Genomic DNA, 17,979 nt, shown 5'->3' on the forward strand with positions numbered 1-17,979 from the left:
GAATGCAACAATATGAAGACAATTTTATTATACTTGAAAATCCAATAGTAATTACAATAACATTTTTGCAAGATCTCTCAAGATCTAATCCAAACCTAAGCTAGTCCAGATCCACGCTCTGGTAGAAACCTCCAAGATCTCAACTTGTGCTCGCAAGCCACCAAGCAACCTCCTTGTTTCTAAACCTCAGTCACTAGCTCTTCTCACAAACTTAATCCAAGATCCAAGTGTAAACTACCTCACATTCGGCACTCTGTCTACACACTCACAATTCCACCACAATCCTGCTATAAACTGCCTCACATTCGGCGCTCTGTCCACAGACTCAGGAAAACTCACTCTTCACTTCCTCCTTGAGCTTCCACTTCTCAAGCTACTCCTTGAGCTTCTCCTTGAGCTTCCACTTCTCAAGCTACTCCTTGAGCTTCTACTTCTCAAGCTACTCCTTGAGCTTCCACTTCTCAAGCTACTCCTTGAGCTTCTACTTCTCAAGCTACTCATTGAGCTTGATTTAGAAATGCTCATATGCCTTGCTTAAATAGGCACTTACCACCCCATGCATGACTTATCCACAACCTTTTAGAATTCCTCCACAATCTTCTACAACTTTCATAACCTTCTACAATATCCACAACTTTCTACAATATTCATAACTTTCTAGAATTCTACCCACACACCTCGATAAATGGAATGACAACCATTTATTTTTTATTTTTCTATTATGCCACCTATGCACCTCAAAAATAGAAATCCTCTTTTTATTTATTTTATTTTATTTTATTTTTTATTTTTTATATTTCTCCTTTAATTTTCGTCACTTTCTCTCTCCTCCACAATTTTTTTTTTTTGGTCCAATTTTTTTTTTTTTTTTTCAATTTTTCCATGCAAGATGCTCCTGCATCACGATGGGTTGTTACATGGATGATGAAACAATGGTTAGAATTATCAAAAACCTTCGAGTATGTGGTGATTGCCACACTGCAACCAGGTATATTTCGAAAGTTGTTGAGAAAGAAATTATTGGTATGTGCACAGACCATTTCCATATTTCAAGCATGGAAAATGTTCCTGTGCAGATTATTGTTGACTTAAAGTGAATTAAACTATAACATATGCTTGCATAGTAGGGGTTGCAGTGCAGTGATGTTCCTGCCAAAGAGTGGATTGGATTTTTTGCTAGATGTTATTGTTCCCAGTCGCCTAATAAACATGTATGCAAAACATGGATAGGGCCCAGATATCCATGAAAGCATGCTAGAAAATATTTGCAAAACCTTGGTGGGGCTCAAATGGTATTTCACAGTTGTCCTGTGTGCGTTGAAACTCCAGAGAAGGGTAAGAAACACTAAGTTACTAAAGTGTTGTAACTTCTTGGCAAGCATGCAATAATACAAATCCTCAACCCCATCCAAATATAGAATAGACATTCAAATTGTGAGATTATCCATGCCAACTGAAAGTGGGATCATTACTATTAGTGCTAGTTGAGCTGCAAGAATACACATCAAGAGCTACCAATTGAGCCTTTGCAAAATATGTCCTGAAGGCTCAAATTGGATTTTGAAAGTGCTCCGAAGGAAAACACTTGTAGTATGGGTTTCTTGATGAGTAAAGGCACATATTTTGATTCTCTTAAAACTTAAAGACCCATATGTTAATTTTGAATGCACCTAAATGTTTGTTTTTCCTTTAATAAAATGACTGATTTTTTTTATTTTTTGAACTTCAGCTAGATGTTTATTTTTCTTTTCATAAAACAATTGAATTTTTTTTTCTATAAAATATCTCCGAAGTAGAGAGCTTGAACATTACATCATGTGTACTGTATAGTATGAGCATCCAATCAAGCCACCAGAAATCATTACATTATCTGTTCTCATTTTGGGCTCGGGAATTGACAGTTTATAGCCATTTTTTTGTGCTGTAGGATTTTTTTTGTGGCCTTAAGGCCCACAAGTTGATGACCTCCTTATTGTTTTTTAGGGAGTGCTATGAGCATCAAGCCATGCCTAGCAAGCCTTTAGTTTAGTCCTTAAAATGTCCGTCAGACTATTTTCTGGAATTTGTGATTTAAACTTGTCCTATTGTTGATTTTTACACCTAGAAATTGATGGTTAGCATTTTATTTTTTGTGCTATTGGCATCATGTCATGCCTAGAAAGCATGTGTTTTGATTGCAATAAGTATAATGTGCCATGAATCATGATATCAAAATAAGTAAATAATATTATAATGCAAACAAAAACTACAAGTCTCCTCGCACCCACAATAAAGGAGACTCCATTACGTCCCCCTGCAATAAAGGAGACTCTATTGTGTCCCCCCGCACCCACAATAAAGGAGACATTTTTCCATCTCGAAGACATCTCGCCATCTCTAGCAGAGGTGGTGCTCTAAGTGGTGCTGCCTGAAAGGTCGAGATGTTGTCCCCCTATCCCAGGGACATCCTTGTCTCTGAGATGGCCCAATTTTGGGGGGGATGCATCCCCATGTTACACTGCTTTTTATAGAGAAACCTACATGTTATGCCAATTTTAAAGGTCTTTTCTTTTTAGGTGAAGAAACATATCTTATTTAGGTTTTCCTTACAAATTTTTTTCTGAAAGAGATGAATTATTTTTTCTGAAGTAGATTGCACTAATAACTAAATCACTGACCTTAATTTTTTTCCATGGTACAACATGATTATGCTTTACTCTGAGAATATGTTTCATACAGTGGGATTGACAACATAGAGCCTGCTCCCTTTGATTGGCCTAAAATTCTATGGCAACCGATTACCCACTTGTTAACATTGGTTCAGATCCTGCCAACTGCTAAACCCCCAGTCCCAATGCCCAGTTCGAAGTTGCTAGCATGTAGGCATGGTCCAATAATTATCCATGAATATACTGATTCACAACAACTATATCTCCATATATCATATTTTCTTTATATTCATTTGTACATTGATAGCAACAAATTATTATTCATATGCTGTAACAACCTCTTGAATGGCTTCCATATACATGGCCATAAGATTACAGTGCTGTAATGGTCACCTAAATCTTTTGCACAAGTTGTAGTGCACTAGTTTATTTGAGTATAAAGTTGAAATATTTAGGAAATTTGATATAATAACTATGGGTTATTCATGCCTCTATCTTGATGACAAATGATTTAGCATTTCATCCTCTTTCTCTATCATTACATGTTCTGTCATGCATGTTAATAATCTTCAAAACCTGTTTAACTTTTGTGCTGGTATTGTGTTTGGGACATCAGATCTGCCCATTGTTTTTGTCACCTCTTAGTGAATAGTGGCTTTAGAGGACTGCCATCATGCATTCTACTGTCTCCTTGGATCTGTTTCCATTCTGATGTGATGTTGAAAGTCATTATATTTAGACATATTAACGAATAATAACACTGTAGACAACCATGCCATATTTGATGCTTCCTTTTGCTTTTCATAGACAAGGTGCTATCATGGCTTCCATAATAGACTTCACTTTCTTATTTCTCTTCCTTATTAATATTTAGCTGTCCCTTCGTGAACTTGCCCTTTTCTCTATGGACTCCCAATAATCAACAGTCATAAGACTTCTAAAACTTGTGATTTGTCCTATGCTTCCATTCATGACTGTGGTTTTCTCTATTAATGACTGTCTTTTCTTGACTGTGTTCTATTAAATAGTCTTTTGATGGGTTCTTTGCCTTACTGATACACTTGCAAATCACAATGTCCTCACAAAGCCTTTGAACATTCTGATCAGATCTTGTGCATTGAGACCATTTATAAGTTCCTTCTGCTTTTGGAGCTTGCCACTTATCTCTTGATGCTATCATGTTCATTCATCATTATGAGATCAAGAAAATGCAATAAGCAATTTCACCACTATGAACCAAGATAATCATATAGGGGTATCTATCCTTTGAGGAAAAAAAAGGTATTCCTTCTCCCTTATTCTCACATTCTTGACTGACATACCGTCATTACTTTCATGAATTGTGTTTGGTCTTTCTCTCATCTTCACACTTTCATCTTTTCAGGATATCCGACCTCACTATTTTGTCCGATTGCCCTTTCATTTTGCTATCATTATAGTCATGATCATTGAGCACTATCCAATATTCTTGTAGATCTCGTGCATGGTTTCTTTCTGCTACAAGAACTCTACTCTTTTATCTTTGCTTCATAATCAGTTCATGATCAAAGGTCCAACTCTTTAAAATGTTCCATATAAAAGTTGGCAATGATTGGGGAGAGAGGGGAACCCATGGCCACACCGTCAACTTGCTCGTATATGACCCCTTAGAAGGGGAAGAAAGTGGATTTAAGGCACAACTCAACCAAATTTTTGATCTCTATATTGGTCTTATGCTTCATACTTTCAATTGAATCGGGAATTGGGACCTTTGTGAAGAGAGAGACAACATTGAAACTCACCAAGACATCATTACTATCAAGATGAGCATCCTTGATGAATTTGATAAAGTGGGTTGAGTCTTTGACAAAGGAATTAGATTTGCCGACCAAGAGAAATATTAGTTTGGCAAGATGGGCAGCTAGAGGGTACGTGAGGGAGCCTATAGTGTCAAAAATTGGTCTTACGGGAATACCCTCCTTGTGAATTTTTTGGAGACCAAAGATGCGGGGAGTGACTTCACTAGAAGGGACTAACCTCTTTTTTATGTTAACACCAAAGGAGGAGGCCAAGGCACTGGCTTTGACTTTTTTTTTAAATTTTGGCACAAGGGATACAAGACAAGGTTTTGTAGCTACAAGAATCAACCAAAAGGTCAAGCATCTTTGCAACATAATCTTGCTTGTTCATGATGATAGTAGCATTACCCTTGTCTGCTTTGGTGATTACAAAGTCATTGTGACACAACAAACTTTTGAAAAAAATGAACTCCGCTTTGGAGATGTTGTACCTAGGAGGTTTGGCATGCCTCGAAGCAACTGTGCAATCCTATTTAATTTCTTCGGTGGCATCATTAGGGAGAGCAGAGATGGCATTCTCAATCTCCACAAGAAAGTCAATGTGCAAAATGGTATGAGGTGCCATCATAAAATCAAGACCCCATTAATGTCATTTATAATAAAATAATTTGAAAAAACCTCCCACCTTTTTCCAAATATTTAATATTTTATCATTAATTAAATTCATTTTAGTTGAATACATAAAAAATCACTTTCACTTCCCAGCAGCCCAAAATCCAGTTAGGATGTCTGCTGCCCCAGTTCCTTCTCTTAGAGTATGTGTGATCTTGACTAATCTAAACATGGCTATCCTTCATTTACAATCATTCATAAGGATGATATTTCTCTAGGACCTATTATCTTAATTCAAAGGGATATCTGTGATGAGTTTGGATTCCTCTTCCAAAATGATTTTTTCAACTGTTAGTCCCCAAAAAGATCTGATACCATGTCACATAGCCATCCCTTCCACATAACTATTAGCATAGATACCTAAATCTTCATAAAAATCTTGGATCTTATCTCCTATTTTACTCCTTACCAACCCTCGTATACTAGAGATAATTGGGTTTCCTTGGTCTGGATGGATCTATTTAGTTTCTTTCCTTCTCGCTATGTTCAAGCAATTTAGGTTGTTGAGGTTCTCATTAATATCATCAGTTAATTTTATTCTAGTTTTATAGTAGTTGGGAAAACAATGCATTAAGGGTAGGAAGTAGCATTGAAATTACCACTAACCAATCTTCTGAGAAGGTATTTTATGCTTGATTGGGCGTGTCTCTAAAATATAGAGAGCATATCAAAGCTCAAAGCAATTTGTTCACATTCAACTTTATCCATCTTGTATTCAAAATTGAACAGCATTTACAGTGTACTGATCTTTATTGTCAGACATTTTCATTTATTTTCTTCTTCTATTATCTTTACAGTTAAAAGATCTCATTTCACTATTTTAATCTATATCTATGCCTCGATTTTAGTATCCATGATAAATCTATTACAATCTGAGACTATGGGTTTACTCTGACGGTCGTTGAGAATGAGACTTTATGGTTGATCTTACAAATTAAGAGGGATTTTTATAAAAATCTACATAGTTTTTTTTCTAATAACATGAGCTATAGTTAGAGGAAGGCTGTAATGAGTATAGTTGACTTTGTTGGATCAGCAGATACAATTAATCTTCAAGGTTTTTAGTTTACAAGGTAAATAAATTATAAACCTTAGTATTAATATTAGGTGTAACTTGCTTAATGTGGACTTACTTTAGTAACATTATTCAAGTAAATAATGCGAGGAGACTAAAATAGAGGCTTTGAATTCCTTTCCCATGGAGAAAAATAATGCAACTATAGATATGGTTTTCAAGAAAGCACGACAACCTCTGGAAAACTATGAACAATTTTGCCCTATATCCATTGTTTTATCATCTGTTTCAAATTCTTTTTCATCTACTGAGGTTGGAGATTGTGATTGAGAAACTGTTGAGTTAGATAATGAAAAAGCATTCACTGAATCACTAGATGAAAAAATGCAGCATGGCCTTTCTAGCAAAGACATTGATTTGAGAGATCTAGTGCAATGCCTGATAGATGTTGTAATTCCAACATGTAGAGGTCCAACTAGAAGCTGAGCATTGCTCATCTACAAACATTGCAAAAGAAAGCAATTCAACTAAGAGATCCACTTGCCATGAAGTGATGAAGTTGATTTTGAAAAAACCTAAGGAATTGGCAGTCAAGTACAAAGATTTCCCCCTTCCATTATCTACCCACCTTGGCAATTCTAATTTTGCTTCTTTATACACTTCTGAGGACAAGGTTAGAGAGTATCCTTTTTTTTTTTTGTCTTTTTCATTTAGACTTTTACATAGACATTTCTTTGAAAGCTCATTAAAAAAATTATTGAAATTCTTCACTCAAGAATAGACATGAATTACAAGTATTATTTTGCATGGAAATACTTGCCTTAAAGATTGCTGGGAGCATTGAAGAGAAAACAAAGAATAAATTAATAAAAGAAATTTGCAAACTTCTAGAAAACATCCAATTTAATTTGCCAGGAGGAATATTTGGTGGTGAAAACCTAAATGTGTTTGCAAACAGAGTTATTGCATCTACTAGGTAAATGTCCAACTTATTAATAGATTGTGTCTAATAAATTTAATATCTGATAACATTTAAATTTATCATACGTTCATATAAGCCATGCCCTTCTTTGCAGGTATATTAACCGACTGGACATGGTGATTAGAAAAGTATATAAGGATATGGAATTTTATGTATATGATGATTCAGGGGATATCTTCAATTCTATGTCCAATGAGAATAAAGATGCTGACATGTAGAAAAATGAGTCTGATGCAGGGGCTTCTTCTCAAAATGATGTCATGGCTACTAATGGTGGGAAAGGGAGAAATGCAGGCTAGATAGGACAGTTATATCATCAGACGTTTGCCTTGTATGATGATCAACATTCTCTAAAATTGCCACAAGTTGAAAGAGTTTCAAGAAAGCATAAGGGAAATGATTATGAACATAGACTTAAGAAAGCCGAAGAAAACATGGAGTGTGCACATAGATTTGAACATTTTACAAGTAGAGCTCGATATTTGCAATGTGTGTGGGCATGAAAACATGCTAGCCATATGATCAGGAAGCAATCTAACAACCAAGTAAATCAACTGAAGAAGAAACATATAAAAGTTATAAAGGTATGTCAGATTGATATTGGACTATGTTAATAGTTTTTATTAGATAAGCAAGAATTTTGAAAGAATTTATGCTAATATTACAACTAACATGTTTTGTTACAATTTAGACTAACTTTGTTTGTCTCTTTGTTAACCTTTGTGGACTTTAAATAGGATTCTGATGATGAGGACCAGGTAAGCAATAATGCCACTAGAGGTTCAACCCTCTATTTTCTTGATGTAAGTTCTTCAAACATTTTAGTTTCTTAGGAATAACTTAATCTAACCATTTTCTATTCCTTTCTCGACTTGACTATAATAGGAGTCTGATGATGAAGACCATGTAAGCAACTATGCTAGTAAAGGTTTAGCTCTCCATTGTCTTGATTTAAGTTTTGTGAAGATTCTAATTTTCATAGGAATTTTTTATTCTGAGTATTTACTAACCCTTTTTAGACTTGACTATAATAGGAGCATGATGATGATGCCCATGTAAGAAAAATGCTACTAGAAGTTCAGCTCTCTATCGTCTTGTTGTAAGTTCAAAGATTCTAATTTTATTAAGAATAACTTAATCTAGACATTTGTTAATTTTCATTTTTGAATGAGTTTATCAGAGATATGTTGGGTTGATAATGGACTATGCTAATATTATTTATTAGAAAAGTAAGAATCTTGAAAGGTTTGTAATGTCTTGTTCAAATAGAAAGTAAGATTTAAAGGTTATGCTATTGTTACAACTTATATGTTTGTTTCTCTCCTTTTTGATTATCTGCTAACCTTTGAGGACTTTTAATAGGAACCTCATGATGATGACCATATAAGAAACAATACTACTGGAAGTTCAGCTTTCCACTGTCTTGATGTAAGTTCTTCAAAGATTCTAATTTTCTTAGGAATAACTTAATCTGACCATTTTCTAATCCTTTATGGATTTGATTAAAACATTAGCTTAATGATGATGACCATGTCAACCATGATGTTAATAGAGGTCTTCATGTAAGTTGTTCAAATATTCTAATTTTCTTAAGAGTAACTTAATCTGACATTTGCTAACCCTTTGTGGACTTGACTTAACAAAAGTCTCATGGTAATGGCGGTGTAAGCAACAATACTACTAGAAGTCTTGATTTAAGTTCTTCAAATATTATAATTTTCTTTAAAATAACTTAATCTCATCATTTTCTAACCCTTTGTGAATTTTGACTACAATAGAGTTCTAATGATGATGACAATGCAAGCATCAACAATTCTGTAACCATTTGCAACTCTTTGTGGGCTTGACGATATAGAAGTCTAATGATGACCACCATGAATAGAAGTCTGATGATGACCACCATGTAAGCAATAGTGCAACTGTAGGTTTAGCTCTCCATTGCATTGATGTAAGTTCTTCAAAGATTCTGTAAGACATTTTTCAATCATATTGTTTCAGTGATCTATTGTAGTTTGAGTGAGGTTTCATATTCTACTTTTCATTTGGGTGATGAGGCCACTTAATATGTGAATATTAGTTGACATGATATTTTATCTGGAAAGACATCCAAATTTATAGATAGTTTGTGATTTGTAATTTTTGATTATTAAAATCCACTAGCGAAGAGACATCAATCAAGAGGTTACAGAGGTCACAACTAGCTTAAGTTCTCTTTCTCCTTTCTGTAGTGTGTGCTAACTTGTGAGTCCCATAAGCTGCTTTAGTCTCAAAAATTCATTCATTTGAAAGTCTAAAATTGTAGTACTTTAAAAACACATGTTTGCGATCTTTTCTCAAAAAATATATAATTAATTGTCAACATTATTCTTATGCAGGTGTAAAACAGAAGTGATTCAGTATGAAGGCCAATTTTTGGGGAATCTGAATAGAGAGTGATATCCAAATGCACCCTCCGAACCTTCGAAGTAAAAATTCCATTCAGTTGATTGAATAATGTAGGCCATTACCTTTTCATACAATTGGAAAGAGCATGCAAGCGGTTTGAAGCGACTTCCATGGATATCACAGCTTTAATCAATTTTTTGCTACTGTCAACATCAAAATATTTGCCTATTTTGAAATGGGATATTACAGGTTTTTGGATTAATGATATTGTAAGTTTCATGTTCCTCTATTTTTTTCAATGAATTAAGGGTTTTAGTATATCTTTTGTCCTTTCTTCCTTGGGGTAAAACATGCTTATTTTGGACTTGGTCTGACAATGAAAGTTCAGTATGCTATCTCAAGCATCGAGATGGAGGATTCACTAAAGGGAGAAAACAGATTGATGTCTATTTTCTGCTGCAGATTGGATAAAACATAATGTAAGTACAATTCAACTACTAACAGCATTGACTGAATGAAAAGAGTTAAGGATCAAGAAGTAATAGCTTCAAATTATCTTTACACTTCTGTGATGTCAGGTAAATGTTTACTAGATGACAGTGATCTAAAGCTCAAATGCAATTAATAGTTGTTGATGGGTATAAAATAATTTAGATGTGTGAAGAATTACTGCTGCAACATTTGAAATGGAAAGGTACGATGTAGATTAATATTTAGAAAGGAAACATGAGTACATTGAGAAGATCAGTTGTGACTACAAATTTCATGGAGAGTTAAGAAATGGTGAAAATTGTATCAGTTTGGTTTTGAAAGGATGTGATAATTGCTTTGCTACAAAGGGATGGGTGTTCTTCTTAGGACATTGTTTTGAATTGTTAAAAGACTATCAGCTTCAAGTCATTAGACTTAGACTTACTTTAACATGGCAAATTTGAATGTTTTAGATTGAATTTTTAGTGATTTTTTTGTTTTGGTAAGATGTCTTGGTTATGATTGTTTACTCAACAGTTTTTATTTATAGAATCTTCTCATGTAATTGAATGATTCACTTTTTCCCAAGATAGGCATGGGCACAATGTTGGAGTTAATGTGGAAAGCCAATGTTCTGGAGCTTAATTGTTGTCTTAAATCTATTGCAGTTGTGCTTAAAATTAATGTTGGTTCAACTTCTTGTTTACGACCAATCAAGTCCAGCTATTGGTAGTGTTTCTTCCATGAATCTCTCCCAAAGATGTTATTGTTTCCAACATTACAAGGATTACATTAGATTTGTAATGGTAATTGGTTGACACATTTGCGGATGCTCATCTTTCCCTCAACAGTTCGCTCCAGGTGCTCCAATTTGTTCACGCAATGTAACTTTTCTTTTTGCCCTGCTATAATTTTTCTTCCAACAGTTATTTTTCTTACAACAAGAAGGCAATTGGTAAGTGCTGTAGATACACGTTCTTAAAATGTAATTCATAATCTAATGACTTTGTTTTAGTGTTGTTCGGATTGTCGAACCTCCTATAACTCAAAATTGAGTGTCCATAGGTGGTTTTTTTTCTTGAATAGTTACTTAAAGATGTAAATAAATGTTCATTGAAACATGGGTCAATGAGTTTGACCCAAAAAGCTACACAATTGAAGTCTGATAGCAATATCACAATTTGACTTTGGGAAATAGGATCAACAATAGGACTACTAAGAAAATTTTTTGCCCACATACGTGTGGGCAAAGTAGACAGCTGGAACTTACATCAATATCCTTACTAGCTTGTAGCATAAGCGGGCTCTCAAGGTCATGGAATGAGTTTCCTAGTAGTGGTTCTGCTCCTAAATTAATGTATCAAGCAGATTATTTTTGAATATAGTAACTCTTGTTGGGGTTGCTATTTTCTGGACTCTATGTATTTTGAGATCCTTCTTGATATTGCTTGTATTCTTGATAAACCTTTACCTATTTTTGTAGAAGTCCTATTATCTCTAGATATTGTTAGTAATGTGGAAGTATAGGTTCTTACTTCTCCAAATTGTGGTTGTGGTTATTATTGATTTCTACAAAACTATTTTCTTTGGCTTTGGTAAGTCATATCAAAAGAGGAGATTGTAACCTCAAGCCACAAAGCTTAAGTGCACCTTAGGTTTGATTGAAATTCAACCTTGTAATATCTTCAAGCCACAGAGCTTGAGCACAAGAAGCCATAAGCAAGCATAAATAGTGAATAGCAATCAAACTTTCAACAATCTACCTTGAACCATAACAAGTTTTAAGCACTCCACGGAACAATCAAGCATGTGATGATTTCTGAAAAGCCTCCCTGAAGAAACAAATTCTAAATATGGCCTCAAACCAGCTTTTAGGTTGACCCTTGAGTGTGGGTTCACCATTCAAGTCTCCCTCTAAGACTGCAACTAGGTTTGAAAATGCCAAGACACCCAAACTTTTTTGGTGGGCATCAATTGAATTTTTCAGTCTATCTGAAGCAACAACATGTACTGAATACAACAAGTCACACCTAGATTTGTTTGTTGAATGAAAATTTTTAGACATCACCTCAAGCCATCACAAATTGAGGTTGCCAAACCACACTCAATCTCAAGTAGTGAGATTACACAAGTAGCCAACAATTACATTATATTGCTTGATGGAATCTAGTCAATAAAATTGACCACCAAGAAACCACTATAACTTAGGTGGCCTCATCTAACATATTTATATTTCTCAAATGTATTTATATGTCATTTTACCTTTCAATGTAGCTCTTGAATCATCTTTTTCGTTCATGCAAGAGTTTTTTAATGTGGCATCGTTAATATCAATTTAAATTATGGCTATAAAAACTCAAATATTTGAACATCTTATTATAATTGTTGTGATTGCTATATTCCACATGAATTTGCTTTGATATGTACATGTGGAAAAAGTAATTTTTCTACTACTCCCAGGAAGTTATGTGGGAGGTGGCATGTTGGGTTAAGTTTTGCAAATGTGTGAAGATGCCAAATTTTTATACACATTGTTTAGGTTTTGACTAGCTATGACTCAGGATTATCAAATTTTGTAATTCAAATCCATGGGAGGAGTATGTTAATACTGGTTTGTTATCATTGATTATAACTTATCATTACCAGTGAGTTACAGAAAGTGAAATCATGCAGGCTCATGTGAATTAAGGCTTTCTTACAAGCTAGGGTTTCCATTGCACCAAAAGATCATCCGGTCAATGCTTGATACAACCACTAGACTTGTAGAATCCACATTTATTTTTGGACAAATGCATAGACACCACAATGTATATGGGAGGTCCTTTTCTTATGAAAATGCATGCATCCACTATATGTAGATGCTTTTTTAATGTAAAATTGTTAGTGGATTTGCATGATAGTGGTTATTGGTTAAACATTTTTAGGTAGAAGGAAATATAGTGCATATAATGAAGGCATTGGCTAGTCGCCTCGGAGCAGCACAAAGTTTGATTGAAGATGATTCACTTCAACTTTTATTTCAAATGGTTGCAAAAGGGGAAAATAAGAGGGTTGAGTGACCCTCATTAACAACCATGATCTCTTGTCAAATCTCATTAGAGATTCTAAACTAGATAAAAATGAATCAAGAAAAAAAAATGCAGAACAAAAAGTTGGGATGATTGAAGAATTATTTTATCAAAGATTGTGGTATTCATAAGTACCAATGCTGATGGTGCTTTGGATGGGACTGCTAGTTCCTAGAGACTGAATTGTCAAGGGTTGTCCTCTTATGGAAAACTTGAATCATGTTGCTACCAAATTTATTCAATTTTGTGATGCCTATTCTTGAATTTTTTGTTATTCAAATTTATTCACTATTGTTCAACAACTCACCAGGAGTTGCTTGAACAAACAAAAAGGGCAAACAATTGGTTGAAGTTAAATGCTGATGATGAAAAAATCACAATTTTTTTTTAACAGGTATATTCCTTACTAATGACTGGTTTGTTCATTTGAATAATTTTAATTGGGGTTGGCTTGGTATACACTACTTTTAAAAAGATTTTTAATATTGCATTTTTTCTTGATGCTGGAAAATGGATATCGTGTACTTGTGATTTTCATGTTTGTGTAGGTTGAGGTCATTAGAACTGGAAAAGATAGAGTGGAAAAATAATCTTCTTGCACAATATACAGAGAGTAAGTTTTTGGTCTTTTAAATTTTTTTTGTAACTGTTAAGCTTAGTCTTGGTATTATGATATATTGCAGATGCATCTAATTGCTGTACGTAAGGCAGAGATTTAATTATGTGACAAAACCTTCCACTACATTTTTGTTGCTAGATTTGGAGCTCAAAAATGAGGTGAAGAGACTTCAGTCATTGCTATCTGAAAGGTTGATGCAAAAAATTTTACACAACCGGCAAGTTGCAAATATCTCATGGATTGTGGAAATCTACTTGTTCTTAAATAGGCATGTTTTCAACAGATACCGTTTGATGAGAAGATGACTTCATTCTCTGTGATTCGGAAGAAGACCCCATTTCAAAAGCATAGAGAAGAAGAGGAGGCTAAGAAAAAGGTACATATCATCGACTTTGAGATTTAGTCATGAACAATTTTTTTTTCTTCTTGATTATATAATCTCCTTGTTAAGCTATCTTGTATGATTTGTTCTTGTGGTGCAGAGAGCAGATGAAGAAGCATCTCACTTATATGAAGAGTTTGTGGAATCTTTCAAGGTAGATGATGTACATGGTGGAAAAGCATTTGTATGGGGAGGAACTATCAATCCTGATGATCAATCAAAGGCTGGAACTAAAGGTTTGTGTGAATATGTACTTAGGTCTTTTGTTTCCCAATTGGTCTATTTCCACCTTGTTAACAAAGGGGTTTTTCTATTTATTTAATGATAATAGGCATGTCATCCAAAGATGGGGCTTTTGGTTCAAAGAAAGGAAGCAGGTATTTGCACAGATACTGGATTATTGCTAATGCTTGGCATGCATTTCTCAGAAAACAATAGGCTCTTAAAACTAATAAGGGTTCATTGAAGTTTGAACATGTACTCCCACATGGGGCAGCTTGCTACACTTGCGCTGCTAATTATTCCTAACTTTTGAGCTATCTAACTAAACTTTAAGATTGAAAGAGGAGATGCAATTTTTCTCTAGAATAGGCAAATTTCAAATTTGTCATCATTCTAGTCCTTTTTCCTAGGCATTGTTGCCCTTATCATGTTCAGAGCATCGATATGCTTTTTTTTATATTATCTACATAACAATCAGCTAGTTAATCTTGGATTTCTTAGAAGAAAATATTTCTTCCTTAGATTGGGTTTTCTTCATTTATGCTGATATTAGTGCAAGAAGTTGGTCAAGCTGGTGCAATCTACAACTATGACGGCTTATTACTGTCTGATGACTAGACCTCTATAGATCAACTTGGAATGCTGTAGTTATCCTTGTTGGACATCATCTTCTATGATACCATTTTGATTTAGTGATATAGAAATCCAAGATTTAATCTACTTATCACTAGATATATATATATATATATATATATATATATATATATATATATATATATATATATATATATATATATATGTTATATAGATAAATCTATAGGTACAACAAGTCTCGTGATGAACTCTAAACTAAATACGTGCTAAACCTATTGGGCTCTATTGGTTGCACACTTGAGAAGAACTCCTATTTACTAGCCTAAGGTATTGTAAAGGGATAGAAATATGGGATCCTCCAATGGCAGTATAGGTCATTATGAGTAGGTTTTACACGTCAAGCTATAAATTTTCTTATACAACAGAAGTATAATAGATTTATAAAGGATATGGTTCTACACTTCTGGAGTGTTGTCATTCTATATATATATTTGGAATATCCCTTGAAAGTTACTTTTTTGGAAAAATAACTAAATCCAATATTTTTAATGGATTACAGGTGTTGGGGTCCCAGCTCAGGGCCTTCTGATCAAGAAAATGTTGAGAGCATAAACTATAATGTATTAGTGTGTGTATCTTCTCCTTGATCATATTAACAGAGTCCTATTTAATAAATTCAAATAGAAATATGCCATTTATTACTCAAAGATTTTGTTTAAGGATAGAGTTTATTGGAATCTCCAAAGTTTTGAAGCCTGCCAATTATTTTTGGAAGTTGTTGGATGCAAAATTGCAAGTTTGCATACGCAATTAAAGTCAAAATAGTTTCCAAGGCATGTGGCTCCCTTTGGTTTTGGAAGGATACTGTTTATAGATTATTTACAGAACATTCCTTCGATATTGTATGTTTGACATGATCATGAAACCCAATTTTTTTGTACATTTTGAAGGATATGGGGCATAGTATAGGGCCCTCTGGTTGGCTGCATATTACAATAGTCTATACTATAATGCTTTTGTGTATGATTTTTCATCAACATGCAGTCTCTAAGAGCATTTATGAAACTGAGTTGGCTGTCCAAATCTATTTCTTAGGCTTATCTATTGATGAGCTCAAGGGGCTTTCTAATGAATGGTTCATAAGGTGAAACACTTGTTGTAGGTTTTGCAAATGGGGTTCCAAGTAGAGTGGTTTAAACCATGGAGGAAACTCCATAGTTAAGCCTTTTTGAGCTGGAGTAGTACTAGAATGGTTGAGCCTTTGAGCAAGTCGTGGTGCTTCATCTTTGTGAGCACTCCCTCAATGTAATTCCTTCAAACAAAGAGTAGCACAAGAAATTTATTAAGTTTTTCCATAATCTGTACAATATTTATTAATTATTGTGCATTATAGTCTTTCACAATTATTATCTTGAATGTGGATGATCTAATGAGGGTATTGAAACCTGTGGATGAGAAATGACTGAGTGCTTCATGGGAGCACACATAGGGAGACTACAACTTGAGTATTTGTCATTGTCTAAGCACGCATGTTTTTGATTAGCTATGCTATGGCAAATGATGGGGAAAGAAATTCAAATTGGCTTCCTAACGAGGTTGAGTGATTTATTGAAGTTGCTTTGACATTGATGTTCTACGGAATAGTGCCAAGTCACTTGGATGTTTGAATTGATCTCTCTGTTGAAGCATAATTTCTTAAGGACTTGTTTTTGAAGAGTGTAGATGACTCATACTTTTTAGTTCATTATGACGTATGTCAATGGAGGAAGTGCTAAGTTTTTGTCAACTCTTTTAAGATGTTTTAGCTTTTCTCCCTAACTGTGGCATGAAGTTAGATAAATTACATGTGTTTGTAGTACTGGATATTGATGTTGTTGGCACATTTACAATGAGTCAAGTAGCATTGAAGTATTTGAGGGAAGGTGGAATTGGAAAGCCTCCTTCAGAGGCTGGTGTTATTTTAAACTTAAGTGCTACAATACAGTACCTCAGCTTTCTGGTATCAAATTCATGTCTCTACTGCAAAGGTTCATTTTAAATCATTATATTCTTCTTGGATTAAGATTTGAATTAACTATTTAATAAATTTAAATGTTTCAACATAAACATGAGAGTCATTTTACTTACATAATAATTTAAACAAGTTATCTAGCAAATTTTTGTTTTGTTTACATGCAGCTACTAATAGTCTTACAAGATCTATGGCTTTAGAGTGGGGGACAGGTTATGGAATAAATGGTATTGCATCTGGTCCAATTGAAGGTATTCCTGTAATGGACATACTTTCACCCAAGGATTTCCTAGGTGATCTTCGGAAAAACCAACCTCTTTATAAAGAAGGAAAATGGGATGTTGCTATGGTGATCATCTATTTGGCATCTAACACTGGTTAGTATCTCTTGAACCTATCTAATAATCAATATTCAAATCTCAGAGGTGGAAGCAATTTAAAGAAAAATATTGTTTGGAGGGTTTATTTGTTTTTAAATTTCTTTTCCATAGACTTCGAGGTATTTAAAAAAAAAATTAACAATGTTTGAAAATTCCATGGTATAGAACTTTGAAAATAAGAATAGTATATTAGTCATACAAGAATGCTAATAGTGAAGGTTCTCTCTAACAAAGGATTAGTCATACAATTGTTTATATCCCTCTTAAAAGGTGTATACCTGATCACTATAACTTTACATGGATTTCTGTATCATTCAAATTATCATCTTGAAACATTATATATTCTTGTTTTATTTATTTGCTCTTTTTTTCTTTTAACTTGTATTGCAAAATTCTTCAATTTCTAAAATTTAATGGAGACATATCTCATACCAGAGATGTGTCCATCTTCAAAACATGTCTCAGAAGGTGCAAGATGGCTCTCCCTATACCAGTGCCTTTTTCCTTAATCTGGAACTCATTAAAATCCTTCTATCCTAATCAATTTTCATTTAAATTTTGGCATGAATAAGGTCTTTACATTAAAACTTAATAAGTGTACATAAACATTCAAATCAACATTTTCATCCACGCTCAGAGTGGTAATTAATCTACCAGATGAATTCTCACAAATAAGGGGCATTGACATGTTATTATATTTCTTTGAAGTGTTCATAGTTGTAAACATTAAACATTTGGTTTTCTTTCTTTTC

General features: G+C 34.0%; 1 pseudogene; it reads left to right on the forward strand.

The window, feature by feature from the left end:
- The window catches only part of LOC149578818 (wall-associated receptor kinase 3-like), a 31,711-nt pseudogene extending 14,482 nt beyond the window's left edge, over positions 1 to 17,229 (forward strand).
- The last annotated feature ends 750 nt before the right edge of the window (positions 17,230 to 17,979 follow it).

The sequence above is a fragment of the Cupressus sempervirens genome, chromosome 1 (genome assembly GCF_028749045.1).
Source record: "Cupressus sempervirens isolate cs-2001-9-10 chromosome 1, ASM2874904v1, whole genome shotgun sequence".
In the NCBI taxonomy this organism is placed as follows: Eukaryota; Viridiplantae; Streptophyta; class Pinopsida; order Cupressales; family Cupressaceae; genus Cupressus; species Cupressus sempervirens.